Source organism: Falco biarmicus, chromosome 6 (genome assembly GCF_023638135.1).
Source record: "Falco biarmicus isolate bFalBia1 chromosome 6, bFalBia1.pri, whole genome shotgun sequence".
Taxonomy (NCBI): domain Eukaryota; kingdom Metazoa; phylum Chordata; class Aves; order Falconiformes; family Falconidae; genus Falco; species Falco biarmicus.
In genome coordinates, this window is record NC_079293.1 from 27,465,937 (window position 1) to 27,486,361 (window position 20,425).

A 20,425-nucleotide genomic window follows, 5' to 3' on the forward strand; every position below is an offset into this window, starting at 1 on the left:
ATGTGTCGGCAGCACTTCTTTCTGTAATTTTACTAAATGGATGTAGCTCATAAAAGCAGCCTTAATTAATGGAAACATTTTAAAGGCACTTATAATAAGCGAGGAAAACAACAGTTGCCAAAAGCAAACTTTATTAACGAAGTATGTTTAAAAATTATTTTCCTGAAGGTGACAAAAAGTTTTATGTATGCAGTAATTCAAAGAGGTATTTCTTTATTCAAACACCCTAAAAATCTTAAAGGACTCAGATTTGGGGCATATTTTCTGGAGGATGAAATGGAGACAGGACAGTTTTCTTATTCCTGTGTGACAGAGGGGAAATGCTTTTGCTGTGCCTCAAGAGTCTTCTATTATTTAGGTGTCTGAACCTGAAAGGTGCTGAGTGCTCTCAGCTCTCATTGACTTCAATGTCACCTAGTCCTTCAGCCAGCTTCAACAGGATCTGAGGTAACATCACATCCCGCAGCAGATGTTTCCCCCATAGAGCATCTTCTGTAGTGCACCCCACATTCAGGAACACCAGGGCATCGATTCAGGTTCAGCAGAGCCCTTCAGTGCATGCTTAAGTCTATCCCTAACAAAAGACCACTTCAGCAGGATTTAGACACATGTCTAAAAAATCAGTGTGTGTTTAAATACTTTACCCTCCTGAAAGGAAACAGCATACTACTTTATTTTCTGGGCTAGATGTGACACTATGTCATTGTGTTTAAATATTAAATCACCATTTTGGAAAAAAAAATTAAATAAATATCATAGGTTAATATATTCGCAGCAAGTGAACAGCCTGGACAAATCCCCTTGCCATTTTCTAAAGCCATCACAATTCATTTTTGCCTGTGTACACTTTGCATTGTCTTCCTATGGCAGAGATGCGCACGGAGAAACTGAATAAACCCCACGTTCTTGTTTCATCAAAGGAAAAGGCCTTCTTTGGGAAAATGCCCCCTCACACACCATCTGACACTGGCTTTCCAATCAAATATAAAAAGTAAAAGCAAACTGTCCCCACCATCTGTGACAAAGTCCCTTTAAATCTTCAAACACTTCTCTGTAAAATGTAGCTATTAGTAACAGCCATACATTTTGCTGCATTTGTACATTAGAGTTATTTCCTTTCATTCCTGATTGAGACAGAATCATTGTATTATTAACCCAGAGAAGTTCTCTGTCCTTTTTAATTCCAGAATAATGAAACTCATTGGAACTTGGCGGCATTCGGTCCTGCTGACTAATCATTGGCATTGGCTAATGGCAATTTTTAATCAAATCTTATTATTAAATCAGAATATAAAAGATTTAGAAAATGCAAGGTTGCAGCTAGAGGTCATTAGTCATGAACACGAGAAGTAATCAATACAATTATGGTTGCTCAAATTGTGTTGGATGGCCCAGGTGGCACAGTGTGATAATGCGTTACCCTTTCACCTCTGGTGTCCTGCCTGCATCGCAGATAACAGCAAGTATGCTGGTTTCCATCTAATCTCTGGTGGATGCTTGAACATGCAGAACCCATTAACAGGAATTCAACCAAATGAGCTAAATGCAATTCTTAGTCACATGGGTGTAAATTTTCAGTGGAGTTATTCCAGATTTACACTTGCCCTGTTGCAAGATTTTTAGCTGTCTATTTTAAAGCTAAGATATTGCATTGGATAATAGGAGATGAGCTGGAAATGCTCACTTTACAAAGCCATCAACAGCCTAACCTACTGTTTTTCACCATAGTGCAAATATGAAGTAATTAGAACAAAGGCATTGTAGATTTATACTGATGCTAACGAGTGCAGAGATCAATTGTTGGGTAATTCCTTTTCAAGATGAGAGCGTTTTACTGAGGTTGCTTCATTTTGTTTGTCTTAGGATCATATTTAAGAAAGGATCATGAGGAAGAAAAAAAGGGAAAGACTAAAAAAAATGAGAGTGTGGGTAGCAGGTGGAGCTACAAACAATCTGTGGAAAAAGCTGTACTTCATCCTAATAAATGAATTTTCCATCTCAAACTGGTGTTAACTCAATGGCACTAGAAAAGTTTACACCAGCTGTGAATCTGGCCCTACTGGCAAGTGTTCAAGCAAAAATATTACCATCCACACGCATTTACTTTCCAAAAGACATGCTTTTATTTATCTCCTTTTAACAAAATTATTGACTCAACTCCAATGTTAGGCAATCTTTTTAAGGATTTCACACTTGCATCTACCTGGACAAGGGGAGCTGGTCTCCCACCCCTTTAAGCAGGAACATTGAAAAATGTCTGGTTACCAGCAGAGGTTGATATCTGGGGCATATCAGGAGGAGTATTACCTTCACTAAGAATTAAAAAAAAAACCCTTAAATACTTATTTTGGACATAGTTTTCTCTTACAAAAATGCATTGGTTTCACTTTGTGTCACTGTATTCCATGCACTGATCTACACATCCACTCTCTAAAACAAACAATGGAAATTCCAACACCACAAAAATACTGTGTTCACATGAAGGTGAGATCTCCTTATGAAAGCCTGACCAAAAAAAGTGGACCATCCTGAATTATTTTTTTCTTTTTTGCGCACAGTGAAAATACCTCCTTTTTTGTAATGTTTCATCCTGTGTACCTTCATGTATGCATCAGAAAGAAACAAAAATTCACACGGCAAGCTAACCACCAACCATAGAGCCATAATTGCTTTTGGAAATATTGTGCTTTAAGACATTTTCATGTCAGCTGTATGTGTTCGGGTATCATCATAACATGGTGTTTACACCAGATTAATACCATATGCTGTGTGGGAATTATGTCAGGTTATAAATGGAAATACAGTAGAATATCTGAAATTCAGAAGTGCATTAGAGTATGATTTCTTTTAAAGTGCTGCTAATCAAGAAGAACATAAGTTTGAATAACATTACTTTTATAGTGCGGATAGAACCGAATTCCAGCTACCATTAAGATGCATTAAACAAGTGTTAATATTATCACCAATTAAAACTGTTTGTACACAGCATTAGTGGACTCGTGACTTCATTAAGGCAGCCAGGAGCGCTGCCACAAAACCATGGTGAGTCCACAGATCTGATGAGAATCATGTTTCCAGCTTTTTTTCTCCCAAAATGATGCCACTTCTCCACGTCTCCTTTAGGTCTCTTGTGAGTTCTGTCAACACATTTCAGTTCAAAGCTGAAAGCATTTCTTTAGTCTGCATTTGACTCACTGCCTAAGTAATTTAAGTTGTTGAGCAGGTCAGGAATAGAAATAAAAGTACACATAAGTGGGGGAAGGTGAGGGATGTGGCCAAAGTGGGTCTAAACAGAAAACAGAGTCAAAACCAGACAAGTCCGAGTACCAAAGCTTGTAAAATCCAAGGGAGCTTTCCACCGATTTTAGTCAGAACCCCTGGGAATGATGGTGGGGAGAATAATGACGGGTGTCGAGAGAGATGGCATCATTACAGCAACGGAGTTCAGCAAAAGGAGAGCGGCCACTGACAGAACATGCAGGTTTACCAAGGGAGTGTCTTCCCACACTGCCCAAGAAGATGCCGTGGGCTCCTTCATGGGCTAAGCCAACTGGCTCCAGGAGCCAGATGGCCACATTAAGTCAGCATTGTGTTCCAGGTCTTGATCCCGCTCTCTGTGGTGGTCATTAGCTGCAGCACCTGGGCAGCACTCAGGCTCCCACGTGGAGCAGCTTCCCACTGAGCCGGGGCAGAGCGGGAGCAGAGCCGAGCCCGCTCTCCCCGACGTCTCCGCAGACCTGACCCACATCTCTTTCATATTCAGGCTGTCAAAAATTAGGCAAACACCTGACCCCTTGTCTAGCTCCTTAAATTCATGCTCAGGTTCTTCTGAACAGACCGCATTACTCAGGTTAGCAGATTGGAAAAAAGAAAAAGCACCAGAAAATGCTCACACACAAAGTTAAAGCTCCAAGTTCAAATAAAAACATCACATTATTAAAAGCACAACACTGTATGGGAAGTGTTCAGAAAATGACAGTATGTGAGGAGATCTCAGAAGTAAAGTAATCCCTCAGAAAATAGTATTCAGGTCTCAAGATGATTTTTGTTTTAGAGTGGATACACATGCTGTAGGATCACAGTTTCTCGTGTAAAGTATCTGCAAGACACTCTGTGGAGTGTTTTCCTGTGCTGCAGTAAGGTCTCCCATTTTCCATTAAAACATGGTATGGATTCATGTTATTCACTGAAACATTACCTAACTCTCTTAGGGATGACAGATTGCCATTTTGATTAAAAATTTAAGGGTATGCTGTTGATTTGACCCTGATTCATATACTGAGTAGGACGTGATATCTTTTGTGCTAATCCAGTTCCAAGCGGATTAATATATATATACACATATATATATACACATACACACATATATAAATATATGTATATATAAAAAGCTCTGTTGGAGGATTGAATGTAGGAGGAGAGCATTAACTCTCTCTTTACACAGTACCTATTAATATGAAAATTACTGTAATATGATTAACTGCTCCTCTTAACACCAAAGAGAGCGAGTCTTGAGAGATTATTTTGCAAGATGATAACGTTTCCCTATCCAGTTTGTAACCCTAGGGAAAACTGAAAAAATATGGATTTTGATATGAACAATAATGAAATGGTAAGTGATATAGCTTTGCTGTCTTATAATGACTGTATTAATTTGCAAGCTGTAGTGCTAAACCAGAATAGAGGTGCTCAAGGAGATATGCCTGCTATCTAGGCAACAGTTAATATGATGAAAATGCTATTTAGAAGCAGCTCCGTGTTTTTATCATAAATATAACTTTAATTCCTTGAGAATCTCCATAAAGTCCTGGTAGAATGTAATAAATGCAACATAATCTAAAAGAGAAGACTGTAATTTATAAGCATTCCCAATATTAGTTATGGATCTTTTAAAGTTTAAAAGCACTTTCTGTAAGAGAATCTATCCTATATCTTCCATCCTATATTACTTCCTCAGTTTAGAAAAATGACTTAACTGTGATAAAGAGATTCAATTTTTACCTTTTGCTTGCTTTTGAGTTAGCATGGCAGACCTTATCTATTAATTTGCCAGGGAGAATTTCTCTTCAACGCTGCTCTTTTCCTCAAAAGTGAAAAAGACTTTTCAATTTTAATTTTAGTGTAGGAAAGAAGTACTCCACAAGCAAATGACAAAATGGAACTATATACAGATTGACGCTTTATCACCAGACTGAAAGTGCAAAGCTTCTGCAAATGCAATGCTCTTACAATTGTCAGAATTTTGTATTACTGACATTTCTACATGACTAGGCTGAAGAAGCCTTTTTATTCACCGGTGGGGCTATACTCTACAGATTTCATGTCACATTCACTGAAGCTAAACTTAATTTGGCAAGACCATAAACCACAGCCAATATTTCTATAATAATTGCCTAACTTCAGCCTTTGGAAAACAGTATTTTTAATATTTCTTGGAGGTGGCCTGAGAAATGTAGGACTGAACCAGGCAACAAACACAGGATCGTACCAAGTTACCCACCACATACAGCACAGACCTCAGTCAGAGTCTCCATGGCACTCATGTTTTGTCTTGTCTTACCTTGTGTCACAGTGCAAGTATGCTGGCATGCTCTACACACACCTTTCTTCGGACAGAAGATACCACAATAAGGCAGGATGAGGAGGAGTAGTGGCCCCTAAGTGCTGCAATACATCACCAAGCTTGGCAGGGTGCTGCAAAGAGTGTTCCTCATTCACAAGCCACTGCTCCCAATGTTTCATTCCTGAGGATCCATTTCACAGTAGCACCTAACATAAGCTAACAGGCTGATGTTCATGAAGGGAGAGTATTTAAGGTTGGTCTTGCCTGGCTGCATGAAATAGATATAAAGTTATTTTTTTCTCAATTTTCTTACGGAGTGCTGAATGAGCACGGTCCAGGCATTGTGGGCAGAACGGTTCAGCAGCTGGGTGTATCTCACGAGGCAGATGTTGTTTGTGACAGGCTGAAGCATGTGATGTTCACACAAGCTTTGTAGGCAAATTTGATGTTACTGAACACATAGTGGTGCGATAGAGGTGAGGATTTCCTAATGGATGGCGAACGCTTACATCCTTCTGGGTAAGGACAAAGAGAAACCTTGCTTCTCAAGGAGGGTTTGGCTTTTCTAGTCCTGCTTAAAGTATGGAGAGAGAAAGAGAGAAAAGGGGTGTAGTGGTAAGCTTCAGAGCACATCTTCTGATGTTTATATGTGCAGTACATTATCATAATTTTTTCTCCCTGTGACAGTGGCACCAAAATGTGCCGCGACACGTTGAAACAGACTTCCAGCTCCAAAGAAGAAAAAACAAGGGGAAAAAGGTATGGGATATTAAAATGTATGTATTCTGTTTACTTTTTTTTTAAGCAAATATAAAGCACCTCCAACTGTTCATCAGCCAGATCAGCAGCTGGCTTATAATCACTGAGAATGGGAATACGATGAGAGGAGATTCTCTCTGCTGACTGTCCACAGAAGCAGCTACTCTAATAAGAAGCTGTCTCCCTTGCTATATATTCTACATGTTTTGTATTCTTCAAGTCTTTGCCACCTTCTCCTGTGTTAGAACTGACAGAAAATAACTGGGAATCTGAAGGATATTCTCCCCACACTGGTATTTTCCTTTAAACAGTCTCTTGGGTTAGGGGAGCAGGAAGGAAGTTTTTTGTTCAGCTTTGGTGTGCACAAAGTCTTCATTTCTGTGCAGATTGCAGGATGTTATGGAGTTGGCTATGTCAATATTGTCTGAGTGCATTCTTAAACCCTGTAGCTCTGAGCAGGTAGAATTCTGTCTGTAGCTAAATGATAAGGCTCTATCTGCTATAAATATAATAACATCATCCACACACATGTACAGATGGCTACAAAAGAGTGATGAGACATCTTGTTTTGCCAAATATAGAACTTAATGAAAGAAACCACAGACTACATTTTAGCTCTTGAGACTTTTAGTCTTTGAACTTTTGAGTTCATGTTCTTGGTTATGAGAATATTCAGGGGTTTACTACATCATTTAGTTCTTCCTTCCCCCACTAAAATCCTAGGGCATGAATTAATTACAAATAAGAATCTTGGCACAGGTTTCAATTTAAAGAGAAACATTTTTTTTCCTGCTAACTTTATGCCTTTTCTTCAGGAGATCCAGTGAAGGGACGATTTTAGATTACAACGGGGAACACAATCATCCCAGAAAGGTTTAGGAAAAAAACACATTTTCTTCTAAAGGTTAAAACACTTTTCAAAAATTTGTGTTTTTGGAAAAAAAAATTTTCGAAAAAAGAAGGATCTTTCAACACTGCTATTAAAATATATGTGACCATTTTCATTTAGGTTTATGCAAAAAGAATCCATTGTCTGACAAGTCTACTGCCAAATTCTCAGCTGGTATAAACCACCATTATTCCAGGTTGGTGGAGTAACAGTGCTGTACATCCAGCTCAGGATTTGGCTCCTGTTTTCTATTAACTCTGATGCAGGTAGCTGGATAAAACTCTGTGGCCTGCGTTTTACAGGTAGTTAGACTAGATGCTCTAATGGTCCCTCTTCTGCCTTTAAAATCTATGAATCTAATGAAAATTATGTGTGTGTGCCAAGGGGAAAATATACCTGTTTACTGCACAAAATTTTTGTGCCTCATTTCACAAAAGACATAGAAACCTGGCTATTTCTTAAGCCAGGATTTCTTTTCACAGTATTGATAATTATATTACAAACAGTATTTAGCACATGAAATTAATAAATCTTTTGCTTCCTCGTTTACACCAGTTTCCCATATTGTATTAGTAACCACACATTAGCTAATCAGCAGGTTGAGGGGAAAGCTGCCAAAAGCCTATCTGATAATTGGCAGCAGTCAAACAATCATAGCAGGAAACTTTACACTTCCTGCAGACAAGGCTACTGATGAAGACAATGCTGAGATAAAACTTTAGGGAAAAAAATTAGGATGTTTAGTTCTTTCATGTTTAATGATGTCTTGGAAAACTGGATTCACATCTCACAGGGAGACAACAGGCGTTTTGCACAGAAACAATATAGATAAGCACCCAACACCACTTAAGGGAAACTCGGTAATCTAGTGATCATCTAGAAACACTTGTGAAAGTTGTTTTCTGCCAAATTTTACAAGCCATTTAAAACACCTTTTCTATCTGTCTAAGTCCATATATGGTACAGTTATTACTGTAATAAGTGAGCACTTGACACATATCTCTGCCCAAAATTCCCCTGAGATAAATATCAACACATCCATCCCACAGGAAGGAATTTTAAACACACATCAGCTGAGTTTTAGACTCACCCAACACTTTTGGTCTTCAGATAGGATTTAAACCAAAATTCAATATTCTAAACTTCTGCCCATCTATTGCTTAGCCTTGGCATCATCTGAAGTCCTTCAAGTGTTTATATTTTCCCAGATCCTCTCAGGGATTCTCCTTCTAGGCATACATAGAAACACCAATTTTTACAGTATGAAGAAGCTAGGAATCCAAAGTAGCTTTGACTTCCAGCATTATCCACAGCTTGGCATCCTTCGTTTACCTCGTTCTTGGAGGCATTCTTGCTAATGTTTTACATCAAACATCCCTCAAATTAAATATAGTAACAGTGGCTCAGAAAAGCAGGGCTGAAGTTCTCCCACTTCTGCTCACACTTTGGTGACTCAGTCTCCCTGGGCCATCACAGCTGCAGGCCTCTTTCACAAGGAGGAACCATTTCAGCAAGAAATTATGAGATGTCCTTACTGCAAGATATCTTATATCTGAACAGGCAGGACAATTTTAAAGACGTGGTGGAGAAATAAACATGTCCTAAGAATTGTGCTACAGGGCTTTGAAAGAAAGAACTGCTGCTCTGTTCATTCTATAAAGCAAAGGGGTATGAGAAGGTACGAGATTTTGAATCCTGAGAAGAATTAGTTCCTATATCTTAATATATAGCACCTACATTCCTACAAGGAAGGTATTTTGGAAACACCCTTGGCACAAGCAGTTTTTACCACTTCTCCCTACTACAGATGGCTGATCAGTGCCTTTCCTCAAGCTCCTCTCATGCCTAGTTGTTAAATTAGAGAATAAATCCTAATAAATTTCTAATTATGTAGGAAACAACTCTCTTTAGGCAGCTTTTCTCTTCCCAAAGAAACAAACACCTACTTTCACGAAACAAACAGGGAACAGCCAGGCCACAGATTAGGTACAAGTCCTGAACTTGAAATTGTAGCAAAACACAGAATCAAAGAATTTCAGTTGGCAAAGGGAGAAAAGTACTATGTCACCTATCTTGTCTTCCCCAGCCCACCTGGCCTATTCACTGTTTCTACTGTCTTTTATACTGCCTTTGGGCTGTCCTTCCATTCCCTGCATGTTTGCGGCCCCACATACAGGGTCTTTATTCACACCACAGACTTAAGGCAGGGTAAACAAACAAACACAAAACAAATATAAAAGTAACAACAGGAAAACTAACAGCTGAAGAACAATCAGTGCACTGCAGTCATTTCCAAGCGCCTTATGCTGGTAAAGCTTCAAATACAGTATTAGTTCAGTAAAATGTACAAAAAGTGAGGTGGGGAGTAGTAGACAGCGGACTAAAGTCCAGCCTAATCTTTGAAACCAGGCTGCCTTTGCAGCCATTGAAGGCATGTACACTCCTTGGGAACTGTGTGTTTTGGGGAGAGATTTGTCGTGCCTATGCTATCTTAGAATAGGATCACCATCTGCTTGTGTTTATTGAATTTTGCCTCTATGATCTCCTTTATGGATCTGAGATTAAGTTCTTTGGCCAGCATAGGAATCAGATTCTGGGACTGCACATCGTGCCTTTGTCTGGGGTACCCCCAAATATACAGAAAGTGAGGCCACACATTTGCACATTTCCCTTCTACTATGTGCTGAATCCTTTGAACTATCAAGAATAGCAGGACCTCAAAGGATATTCTCATTACCACCAAGTATCAAAAGCAGAAGGAAAATGCAGGGCAAAACGCCATCCTTGAGGTAATCCCTAATCTCACAAAAAATCTCTGGGAGTTTTGTTTTTACTTTCAATGCAAGCAGATCAGGACCTTCTAGTAAGCCATGTGTTTTGTGGATTAAATGTTCATTTTTCCAAGGTCGCACAGCAAAATGGAATGATAGTCTTCCCCTACAAATTTCAGATTTACCATTTAATTAATTGACTTCGGCAGTTGGCACACAACCTTTTAAAAAAAACATTCTGAAATGTCAGCCTTGAAGGGGGGAAAAAAATCATTTGATGAATTTAATCTAAGTGCCAACCAAAGCACAAATGTTCCCTGTGGACCCGTTACAACACTGGAGTTCACAACTGATTGCTTGGGAATGAGCAAACTAATGCAGCAAAATATTTACTAGCTAAGTAGATGTAGTTTAATATACACAACTCTACTCGCCAGATATTTATACCTGTATCCTGGAAAATGCCGAAATCTTCAGAGTTGTTAAATTAATTAATTTAATTAAGGTAAATAAATAGAAATACAGGTTGTTGTTTTCCCAAAAAAGAAGTTTCACAGACCAAGCATGTTCATTTATGATTTCTTTTTTTGTTGTTTTGTTTTTTTACAAGTGTGAGAAACCACAAAAAAGTTTTTCTCCTGCTTCCTGTACATACATGTCGTGCAAATTATAAATAGTTTACTGGATAGTCTTCAGCAGTGAACTTCAGGTACCATCTGTACATATTTCTGGCACTATTTATTTGCAATTAACCAGGGCCTTATGTTTTATCCCCTGCAACTTAAAGATTTAAATTCTGGAGGAGGTAAGTTTAGCAGAAGGGAATATTCAGTTCAGCATCAGGCTTTCTAATGAACAAAACCTATACCACTACTCCATTTAAACCTTTGTGACTGAGAAAGATTTCTCTTCCTAGGTAAAAAGAAGCTCTTGGTAAAAAAAAAAATAAATAAATGTTTTAATAGCACCTGCAAGTGCAGATTAAATTATTTGTAACGATTCATTAAACTTGATGGCTCAGATACTACACCAGTGAACTCAAGCTCCACTGATTTCACCAGAACACAAGGACTTAACTAATAACTGAGAGACTGTAGTAATTTACCCCAGGTGACTCAAGGTGTCCAGTCGTATAATAACCCTTTCAGCCTGCATAGCTTCTCTTGAGGTCAGTGTTTAAAAAGCAGAACCTGTAAGAGAACAGATAGTGATGTGAGGAGCCAGAAATTTTATTGACACTGGAGACCGTTTCTTCTTCTCTTCTTTCACCACACCACACTCATCCCACCCCACCCACAGAAACTGCACATCTTGAAACTTGCAGATGCACTCGTCTATCTTCAGAGACACCTAGCTTAGGGAGAGCACTTGAGCAAAATGCAGCAGGTTCAGAAAAATCCCTCTATTCATAAAATCACTCGAACCATCTACGTGCAGCTTCCTGTATGAGAAGTAGTAGTCAAAGATACGGCAATGAGGCAGAACTATGAGCCACACTGACATTTTCAAGAAAGACACACACAACTGCATCACCTGTTAGCTAAATCCCTCCTCTGCTTCTGAAAATGGAGCTAAACTGGGAGGGCAGCAATTAGTTTGTGACAACATAGTGCACCCCAGCTCTTCATAGCACTACTTTCACTAACGCTATTTCAGTGTCCTAAGTGCTGAGTGATAGGTGCTTTAGCACCCTTCCCAGAAACACCCACCTGTGATGGTAAGATTGGTGGAAATGACTCGTGATGCTGAAAATATAAACATTTTATCCCAGACATTGGTCACATTCTCCTCAGCTGAGTGAAATTCTCTGAAACCTGCTAGTATACAAGTACATCTGTGTGTGAGCATGTATAGAAGTGAGGGAGGGAGTGGGTGGGGAAAGTATGTATGGTACAGAACAAATAAAACAGAAAACCCCAACCTTATCTCTTTCCATGCACAAGGAAAGTCTATTTGTGCCAGTGCAAGTACTTCTGAAGCAAACAAACAAGACAAGAGGGAGTAAATGACCGTGTTTCCCTCCAATTTTTTTATACCATCCCTGAGCATTGGTATCAACACATTAAGGAGAGGGAACTGGTCAGTGGTACAATCAGGAGAACGTGAATAAACATAAAACAGTGAGTTGAAAAGTGATGGGGATTATTGAAATTTGACTGCCTGGTTAAATTAAATAAGGGCACACACATAAAAAAAGCCAAGCCACAAAACACTAGCATCACCATTTCACAGAAATAAGTTTTGCCATTTCTTAGCATAATTTTACTGGAATTGAGTAAAAGACACAGAAACTCTGAATTCCCCTCCCTCTTCTCAGGTTCATTAGCACCAAAGGACGCAATGAGGAAGTTGTGACTGGGAAGCAAGTGGCCCTGCTCTGAACATCCCACTGTGGTCACAGCAACTGCCACCAGCTACCACACACATTCACACGTACACTTCACATATCATATCAATTACAAAACAGAATATCTGAAAGTACCCTTCAACACGGGAACAGTTTTGCTGCATGAGACCAAAGGTCCTTACAGCCTTTTGTCTCATTTCCAGCAATGGAGCTAAGGAAGAGTAAAAGAACAGGGCAAATACATACTCACAGTTTCTCAGTTCGCTCACTCATCCCTTCATGATGTGTTGCCAGGGACTCTCTGGTAAGAAGATATTTTAATAGCTCTTAATAGATTTTTATTCCATGAAGTTGTTTTAATAACTTTCTGTGCAGGTCTAAGCTTTTTCTTGCGCTCGTGAATTCACAGTCTTAACTACACACTGCGTATTTGTTCCAAACCACCATCCAGTAGCTTACATTTGATGCCTTCTAGTTCCAGTGTTGTGAGAAATGTTAAAGAATCATTCTTTATTCACCTTCCCCTCCCCTATCACGATCTCAGGGATTTCCATCACCTCCTCCTTTCACACCGAAATCCCCTTGCCTGTTTCATCTCTCTGTCTGCAGAAGCTGTTCCACACATTTGACCACCTTTCTTGCCCTCATCTGTGTTGAGTCCTGGGCTGATGTTTTCAGAGAACTCTAAGATTTCTTTTGAGTGCTGAGAGCCACAGCCATTACCATGTATCTAATGCTAGCACCACTTTACACCTATTACCACTGAATTGTATCTGACGTTTTGTCACTGTCAGTCAGTACCATCATATTCCTCTGCAAATTTCTCCTAATAGCTTTGTATTATTTGTAAGCTACTTTACTTCAATATTTCATTTGCCAGGTCTTCTACTAACAGCATATATCTTTGAGGGACTTCACTGATGAGTTTCTACTGGAAAAGCTGACCATTTATTCGTAGGCTTTTAGTTAGTCCTTACAGAGAAGCAGAGAACCAGGAAAAAGGGATTAAATAAATACTAGAAATCAGTCTGTTATGATGACATACTGGCAGTTCTGCACAGTTTGATTATTGGTACTTCTTGTGGTACCTGTGACATATGGTTCACAAAATAAAGGGTCTTCCTCAAATATCCTGCACCACAAAACTAAGGAACAGCATGTTAGGGTATGAAGTTTAAAAAAAATCTTTTGGCTGAAAACACTTCATTAAACTTTACTTCTCATTAATAGCTCTGGAAAGGTTTTTGTATGGGGCTACTGTCAGCTTTCCACAAAGGCATCTGCTTCTTCTGAAAATACAATATTCTTAACACCTCCAAACCCAAAGTGCTTACACTTGGAAATGATGCCATGGTGGTGACTAATAGCAGTTGTATGTATTTGTCTTATTTCCTTCCCTATGAGCAGGGCTCTCTGGCTAGATACCATTTCTCAGTATGCACCATGGCCCCAGATTTCAATGATGGAGCTTCCAAATTCAGACCCTACCTTCCCCTTCAAAAATAGCTGCAAAACATAGGCAGAAAACCTCAGTTCTCCTGCCACTACTTTCAATTGTTGTGCTCTTTTTTTCTGAGTTGTGTAACTTTGGAGTTCAGAAGAAAGCTAATATCTGGGGTCCAAATGCTACTAAGAGTAGTTTAACAGATAATTTAGATGTACATTTTTAGAAATGTTGAAGTTCTTCCTTCATTTCCTATTCTGCCTCTATAGGAAGTGTTTGTATACCTGTTTGAAGGGAATGGACATTCTCCAGCCCATTTCAACTGCTGACTGCTGGTCACTATTGATTTTTGCAAATGGTCAGATTCCTTTTGGGGCATTGTATGGTCAGTAAGCTGCACTGGCAAGTCATACAGTAATACCATCATATAGATTCACTTTAAATAAGCATTTGAAAAATGCAGAGGATGCACATATCTTACCAGATAATTGCTTTGTGTTTTCCAGTATCATGATTCTGTTTCTCACAAGAATAACTTGCTTCATTTACAGCAAAGTTAATGATCTGGTTATGCTCTGTAGATCATTGCTTATAAAGGTCCTTGATCCACCCACCTGCCAGGATCATATTCTGCAAAACTGGTGGTGCTTTTTCTCTTCACATCTTAAGTCTTTGAGATGAGCCTAGGTGGTATGGAAGTTGCTGACCAGAAGTTACCTGGAATGAGGTGAGTTGAAAACATGAAAGGAACAGATCTGTAACTGCTGTCTTCTCTGTACCTTACTTTTAATTTTGTAGTGAAACATTGAGTTTGCATTGGTGGGTGGTTTTATTTTTCTTCAAGAAACTTTTTTTTTTTATATATTGCTGACTTCCCAAGACTCTCTTCTTTTGAGTGGGATATTTTCTCCCTCCCACATTTGCATGTCTTGTGCCAGAAACCAAAAAGAGGAAAGGAAACTTTGTCTTTGGGGGAGGGGGAGATTTTTCCTTTCCTAATTCAAAACACATACCAGCAGCCTGGTAGAATTTGTATTTTCTCAGGTTATTGGATTAGATTCCATCAGAAGTGGTCAAAACGCAAACTCAGAAGGCCTGGTATGAGGTTATTCATCCCGGCATCCATTTTTGAAATAAACTGGTAGATATTCGTGATAGTCTGTGAAGTGACAGTATGGCAATCCTCCCATTTCCCCCTTTGTCCATTACCCAGTAGTCTTCTACTGAATCATCAAGGTACAGTGACAACCCCTAGGAGCAAGGAAGTCCAGAAGCCATGCCTGACAGTGCCCAAAACTGAGGGCAAAATAAATCCAGACTGCAAGTCACGTCTAGAACATATAATTTCCTTCCACCGCTTTTCTACCACAACTAGCTCCTTCACATTTGCCCTGCTTTCACAAATTCATGGAAAATATAGTAAGAAAGCACAACATGGCGCTGGAATGTTTCTGGATGACATAGGTGACTATCAGTTCCTCCTTCAAGTCTGGCATGCATGAGATTTATTCATGAATAAGGGTTAATTGGTTGGACTCTGCATTGCCATCACAGCACCTACACGTGACTTCAAGATGCTTCTGCCAGACACGTAGGGTCAAGGGGTAGGAAGAAAGGCTGTGGGTAGGTGTTGGGCCCCATGGCCAAAGCAATCCCTTTCTGAAAGGATATTCTTCTACAGCAGACATGTATACTTTCCTTCTGCACACAAAATGGACAGAACAGACTCTAAATAGTTTAGAGGACCTTTCATACATTTTATTTGTGCTGGCCTGGTATTGGTTACTCAAGTAGTCCCTTTTATAAAGCACTCTTTTAACAGCAAGGGCTGTGCTTGGCATAGCAAGCACTTAGCCCCTGCTGCTCTGTGGACGTTACCACCATATCATAATGCCATTGATCCATAACATAAAGGCAAACTTTGAAAATAAGCAGGACCACATCTTCCTCACAGTTACTTTCAATGAAACATACTTTTCATGCAGTGATTTAATTTCAGTAGGACTAGCCCAATAAGTAAGGTCAAGCCCTTGTAAGAACTACAGAGGATAATCTTGCTGATCTTGACAAATTAAGTAGTGTCACAGCACTACTCTTTGCATTAGTGTAGGAGGCCAACAAAATCATTGCAAGAGATAGAGTATTAGGACATAATACTAAAAACGGCGTTCCTATAGTTACATAGTTAATACAATGTTTTGGATTGGAGACTTGAACCTGCAATTTGGAAATCCGAAGGTACCAAGCTCCGTTCCTTTCTCTCCTAGCAATGTTTTGTGTGGTCTTGAGGACCATCTGACTTTATAATACTATCTTACCTGTTCCACAGAGGTACTGTGAGCATTAGTTAATGACTGCTAAGTGCTTTGAACACATAAAACCCCATGCCTCACAAATCCATGTATTATGAAATATAATTATGTAGTTATTGGAAAAGTCCCTGATTGTCTCTTAGAAACAACTGTCATGCAGCACTTACTATACATAGGGAGTGATACATAATGATGAAGCAGTTAAAACTGAAAATGATACTCTTGCTTCTAGACAGAGCATTTGCATTTTTTGAGAAAATTCTTGTTTCTTTTTAGGGATTGGCATAAAAAGCTTTCAGAAAAGCTAAAAATACTTTTTTATATTAACTAGCTTTCCTTTTCTTTGGGCTAAGCACACAGAGGTACAGAACAGTTTTGATGAACTTCTGAATATTGACATTAAGGCTAGAAAACTTCAAATGATAGTATGTTATATGGGCCCATTTTATGTAGCAGTAAGGAGTATTCATTATGAAAGAATTAATTTATTCTGAAATTATGATTGTATAGGTTGCCCTTGGGGACAAGACATACCATAGCATTTCACCCAGGCACTTCTGCACCAACCCTATAATTTCTGGCCAAGGTAGAAGAGCTTTCAGTAAAGATATGTTTTAAAATCTTAAATATTGAGAGTCCACCAGCACCCTAAAAAAACTGCTGTAGCTGCTACAGTCTCATACTTGCTATATCCTGTGTGAACTTGTCCAGCTTAAGCATTCAATCACTGGATCTTGCTATGGCTTTGTCTGCTAAATTGGAGATTCCCTGTGTATTGGAAAACTGTTTCTCAACTTGGGACTTTAAGACCATGATCAAGTCACCTCTTAACCTTCTCTCAGATAATCTAAGTACACTGAGCTTCTTTAATCTTTCAATGTCAGGCAGGATTTTCAGACTTTCAATTGTTCTTGCTGTTCTTTTCTGCAACCTTTCGAGTACGCCTTAATCCTTCAGAAGTAAGGACATTCAGCAAAAGGATTACAGGATTCTGGGATAGAAATCCATGGGAAACAGCCGTAGCTCTGGAGCACTAATCATGGGAATGGTATTAAAAGCAGTGGCCATCAGCTTTTTGCATGGTCCCAACTAAGCCAGGCTGGGAGGTTGCTCTCAGGACAGAAATTGAGGAATTTTCTCTATCCAGTGGCTGGAGGTGAGAACAAGGCAAAGACCTTCAGAGCCAGAGTCTCTAGAACTTAGTCTTTAACAGGTTAATTTAAATTTTACTATGTTAGTATGTTTTGGGTTTTTTCCAAGCTGAATTAGAATCAAACAATTTTGTTAAAGAGCTCAGAATTCTCTAGGAAAAAAATTGAATCAGCTTTCCTCACATGATTTTATTAATGATATTAGAATTTTTTCATTCTTTATTGACTGCATCCCATAACAGCATTTACAAGATCTGTGACTGGGAAAATATCTCTTTAACCATTAAAGACTGTTTTGCTAAATCAAGTAGAAAATAATATTTCTATTACAATCAAATGCTAGCAGACCAGACTACAATGATAGAACAATTAATGGTTGAGAATGCTTATACACATTAAAAATTATACAGCATGGTTGTGAAGCATTCTGAGTATTTGAAATTCACCAATTAACCCAAAACCACCTTGGTGAGCTAGACAATATAGTAGTATTACAGTCTATAGATGTGTGGTCTAGCCAAGACTGTACAGTTGCCTCAAATTAACATCACTACTATGTACATAGAGAAAGAAAACAGGGCCAAGTTTTGTTGGGAGAAGTTTGTGTGCCAGTGCTCAAGGGTCCCCTTCCTGGTAATTCTGACTTCCCAACAGATAAAATAAGCAAATAGTCATTAACAGGTTAAAAAAGGAATTAATAACTGCAATGATTAATAACGTTATTATCCTCATTCTCTCCTGTCGTAATCTGTAAACTGTTGTCTAGGCTAATTCATCATTGCCCTAACGCTTGTTTACTTGTTACTGGAATGTGCATATTAAATGCTCCTAAAGGAGAATTATGCGTTGGTGTAAATCGGGTCACGTGATGCTCAACAACAGCAAACCGGAGCTTGGATTTCTATCCTTTCTCTCTTCTCCTTCTTGCTTCTCTTGGCAGAGCCCACCCGTGTATGTCCAACTGACCCGTAAAGGGATTTGGCAGCAACTGTGCCTGAACCATGCTAATGCTATGCCTTCCACTGTGAGTGAGGTGTCAGGCAAGATACTGAAGGCAGCCATTAGGTACCAGTCTTTCTGCCCACATCCTCCTCTCCTTAACCACTTATCCTGCTCTTGTCCCTGAGAATCAATGCAGAAAACCTGGGCCCTGGCCCAAATCTTATACAGCAGTATGTGGTCTGCCCAGTTTAACCATGTTCTCTGTAAGCACAAACAGTCCAGTAAGCAATAATGCAATTAGTCAGTGTGGGCAGCCATTTCTTTAAGGGAGGAAATGTAAACAATAATAACAATGCAGATGTATAGCTCTCCTGTAGAAAAGTAGGAAGCCTTGCTATGCCCACTGCACTGGTGGATGCACTGGGCAGTATGGAATGGGCTACGCCTGGGGCAACAAATGCTGGCTTCAAAATACAGCTGCGCACCGTGCATCTGAAATACTCATTATTAAAACTACACATCTAAACATGGCTCTGGGAGAGCATCTTCAAGGTGCCACCTCAGGAAAAGCTGGCGCAGGGTCTCAGCCAAGGTCAGCCTGCACTCAAGAGAGCAAAGCCCGAGAGGCACCTTGGCCTGGGGGAGCAAAACCCAGCTTAAAAAAAGCAACTCTGCTTTCCGACCAAAGCTCTTAACACCCATTCTGCTTCTTGTATGTCAGAGACCAAGATAAAGGACAGGAAGAGAAAACTTCTGTTCCCTTTGTTTTTAATGCATTTGTGGTTATCGCTTCATCGTATCGTTTTGTGAGGCAGCTTCAAAGCTTTGTAGGCAGGCTGAATATTAACCATCCACTGCGATCCACTCAGTCACTCCTGGCACAGGTTAATCCCTGTATCATAGGCTGCCACCAGTTTGCTAAGCAGCTTAAAAGGACATGTTATAACTTTGACAATGACCTGCTAATGGTTTTACATTTCTCAGAAGTATTATGAGCTATCTTTGTCATTTTTATCTTCTAATGAGATCAATAAATTTAGGAAGCAGACATAGATGGTGCAAACTGCAATGCCACAGCCAAGGACATGGCATGTATAACTGCTAAACTATAAATAATAATGCAGGAACTATAATCAAACCTTGACTTTTACAGAGGGAAATCGAGTTGCAGTGCCTCAGCATCAAAAAAATCTTCTTATTTGTTAGGAAAACAGTGCAAACTCTGATTTCTTCTTTCATATCACACCACACCAATCTCTTAATGAAAAGCTTCACACTGAGAAGTATGTTTCACTCACTGTTGTTTTTTCCTTTTCCAGTGGGAAATAACAGTTTTTGATGTTTTAACCCTCCCTCGCAGTCTTTGGTGCCTCTACATGAAATAAGCATGTCAGGTTAAAATTTTTGCTTACCAGCACACCACATCTTACTGTTTCTTAAACACCTATCATTAGCTCTGCCTTCACCCTTCCACACAACTATAAAAAGTCCTAGACTTTAAAAAGGCAAAGAGATCCCAGGTTGCTTCCAGTGCAGTGGGCCACAGCCTTGGGGTAACATGGTAGGGAACGTGTCAGTTCACGTGTCCCACACATACCTGCTATGCCACACTGTGCCCAGTTTGGGGCTGGGATGCTGGGCCATCATTAAGCGGTGTGAATGCTAGAGAGGCTCCTTTGCCTGCCGATCCCTCTGGGAAGTGCACAGTCCAAATGGTCTCCAGAGATATCAAACCGTTCTTGATGTGTTTGCAAATGGGGTAGATGCACACAACACCTGAATGGTCTGGGAGCAAGGCACATTTATCCTCCTCTGAGTTTTACACCTGCTGTTCTCCTCTCCAGCACATACAATGGCCCCAACAAACCATTCAGTGGGCCTAAGACCCACATTGTATTTTACTGTGCCTGCAATTTCTGTTCTGTATAATGAATCACAAGCTTAAAGTCAAGCAGCTGTACCAATAGTTGTTTCTCCAGCTCAGTAACTGAGTGCAGAGGAAGGTACTAACTGGGTGGTGAAAAAGAAGACATGTCTCTGGACATGTACGCCTTCAGGCAGAGAAACACCAAAAAGTATAAGGTAGCTAAATATTTAAATGGTCCTCATTTCTGTGGTGTGCAAGCATTTGTCATGCAGTGGTTGTATAAAAGATGGGAAAAGGAATGCACCGTTTTAGAATACACTAGCTGGCTACAGCTTCATATATGAGGAGCACAGAGTACTCTTTTCAGAGCGCAGGTTTGC

The 20,425-nt window shown here is 39.6% G+C and overlaps 1 long non-coding RNA gene across 2 annotated transcripts in view; it reads right to left on the reverse strand.

Annotated features, from left to right (window-relative positions):
• The window catches only part of LOC130151849 (uncharacterized), a 73,917-nt gene that overhangs the window by 48,142 nt on the left and 5,350 nt on the right, over nucleotides 1–20,425 (reverse strand). Inside the window, exons 2-5 of one of the 2 annotated variants that reach the window (XR_008822745.1) lie at nucleotides 14,388–14,490; nucleotides 12,576–12,630; nucleotides 11,088–11,172; nucleotides 5,561–6,134 (exon numbers count right to left, since the gene is read on the reverse strand). This is a non-coding gene — a long non-coding RNA (uncharacterized LOC130151849). Of the gene's footprint in view, nucleotides 1–134; nucleotides 6,135–11,087; nucleotides 11,173–12,575; nucleotides 12,631–14,387; nucleotides 14,491–20,425 lie in introns of those variants that run through there. The other variant, XR_008822744.1, reaches the window with a different exon arrangement.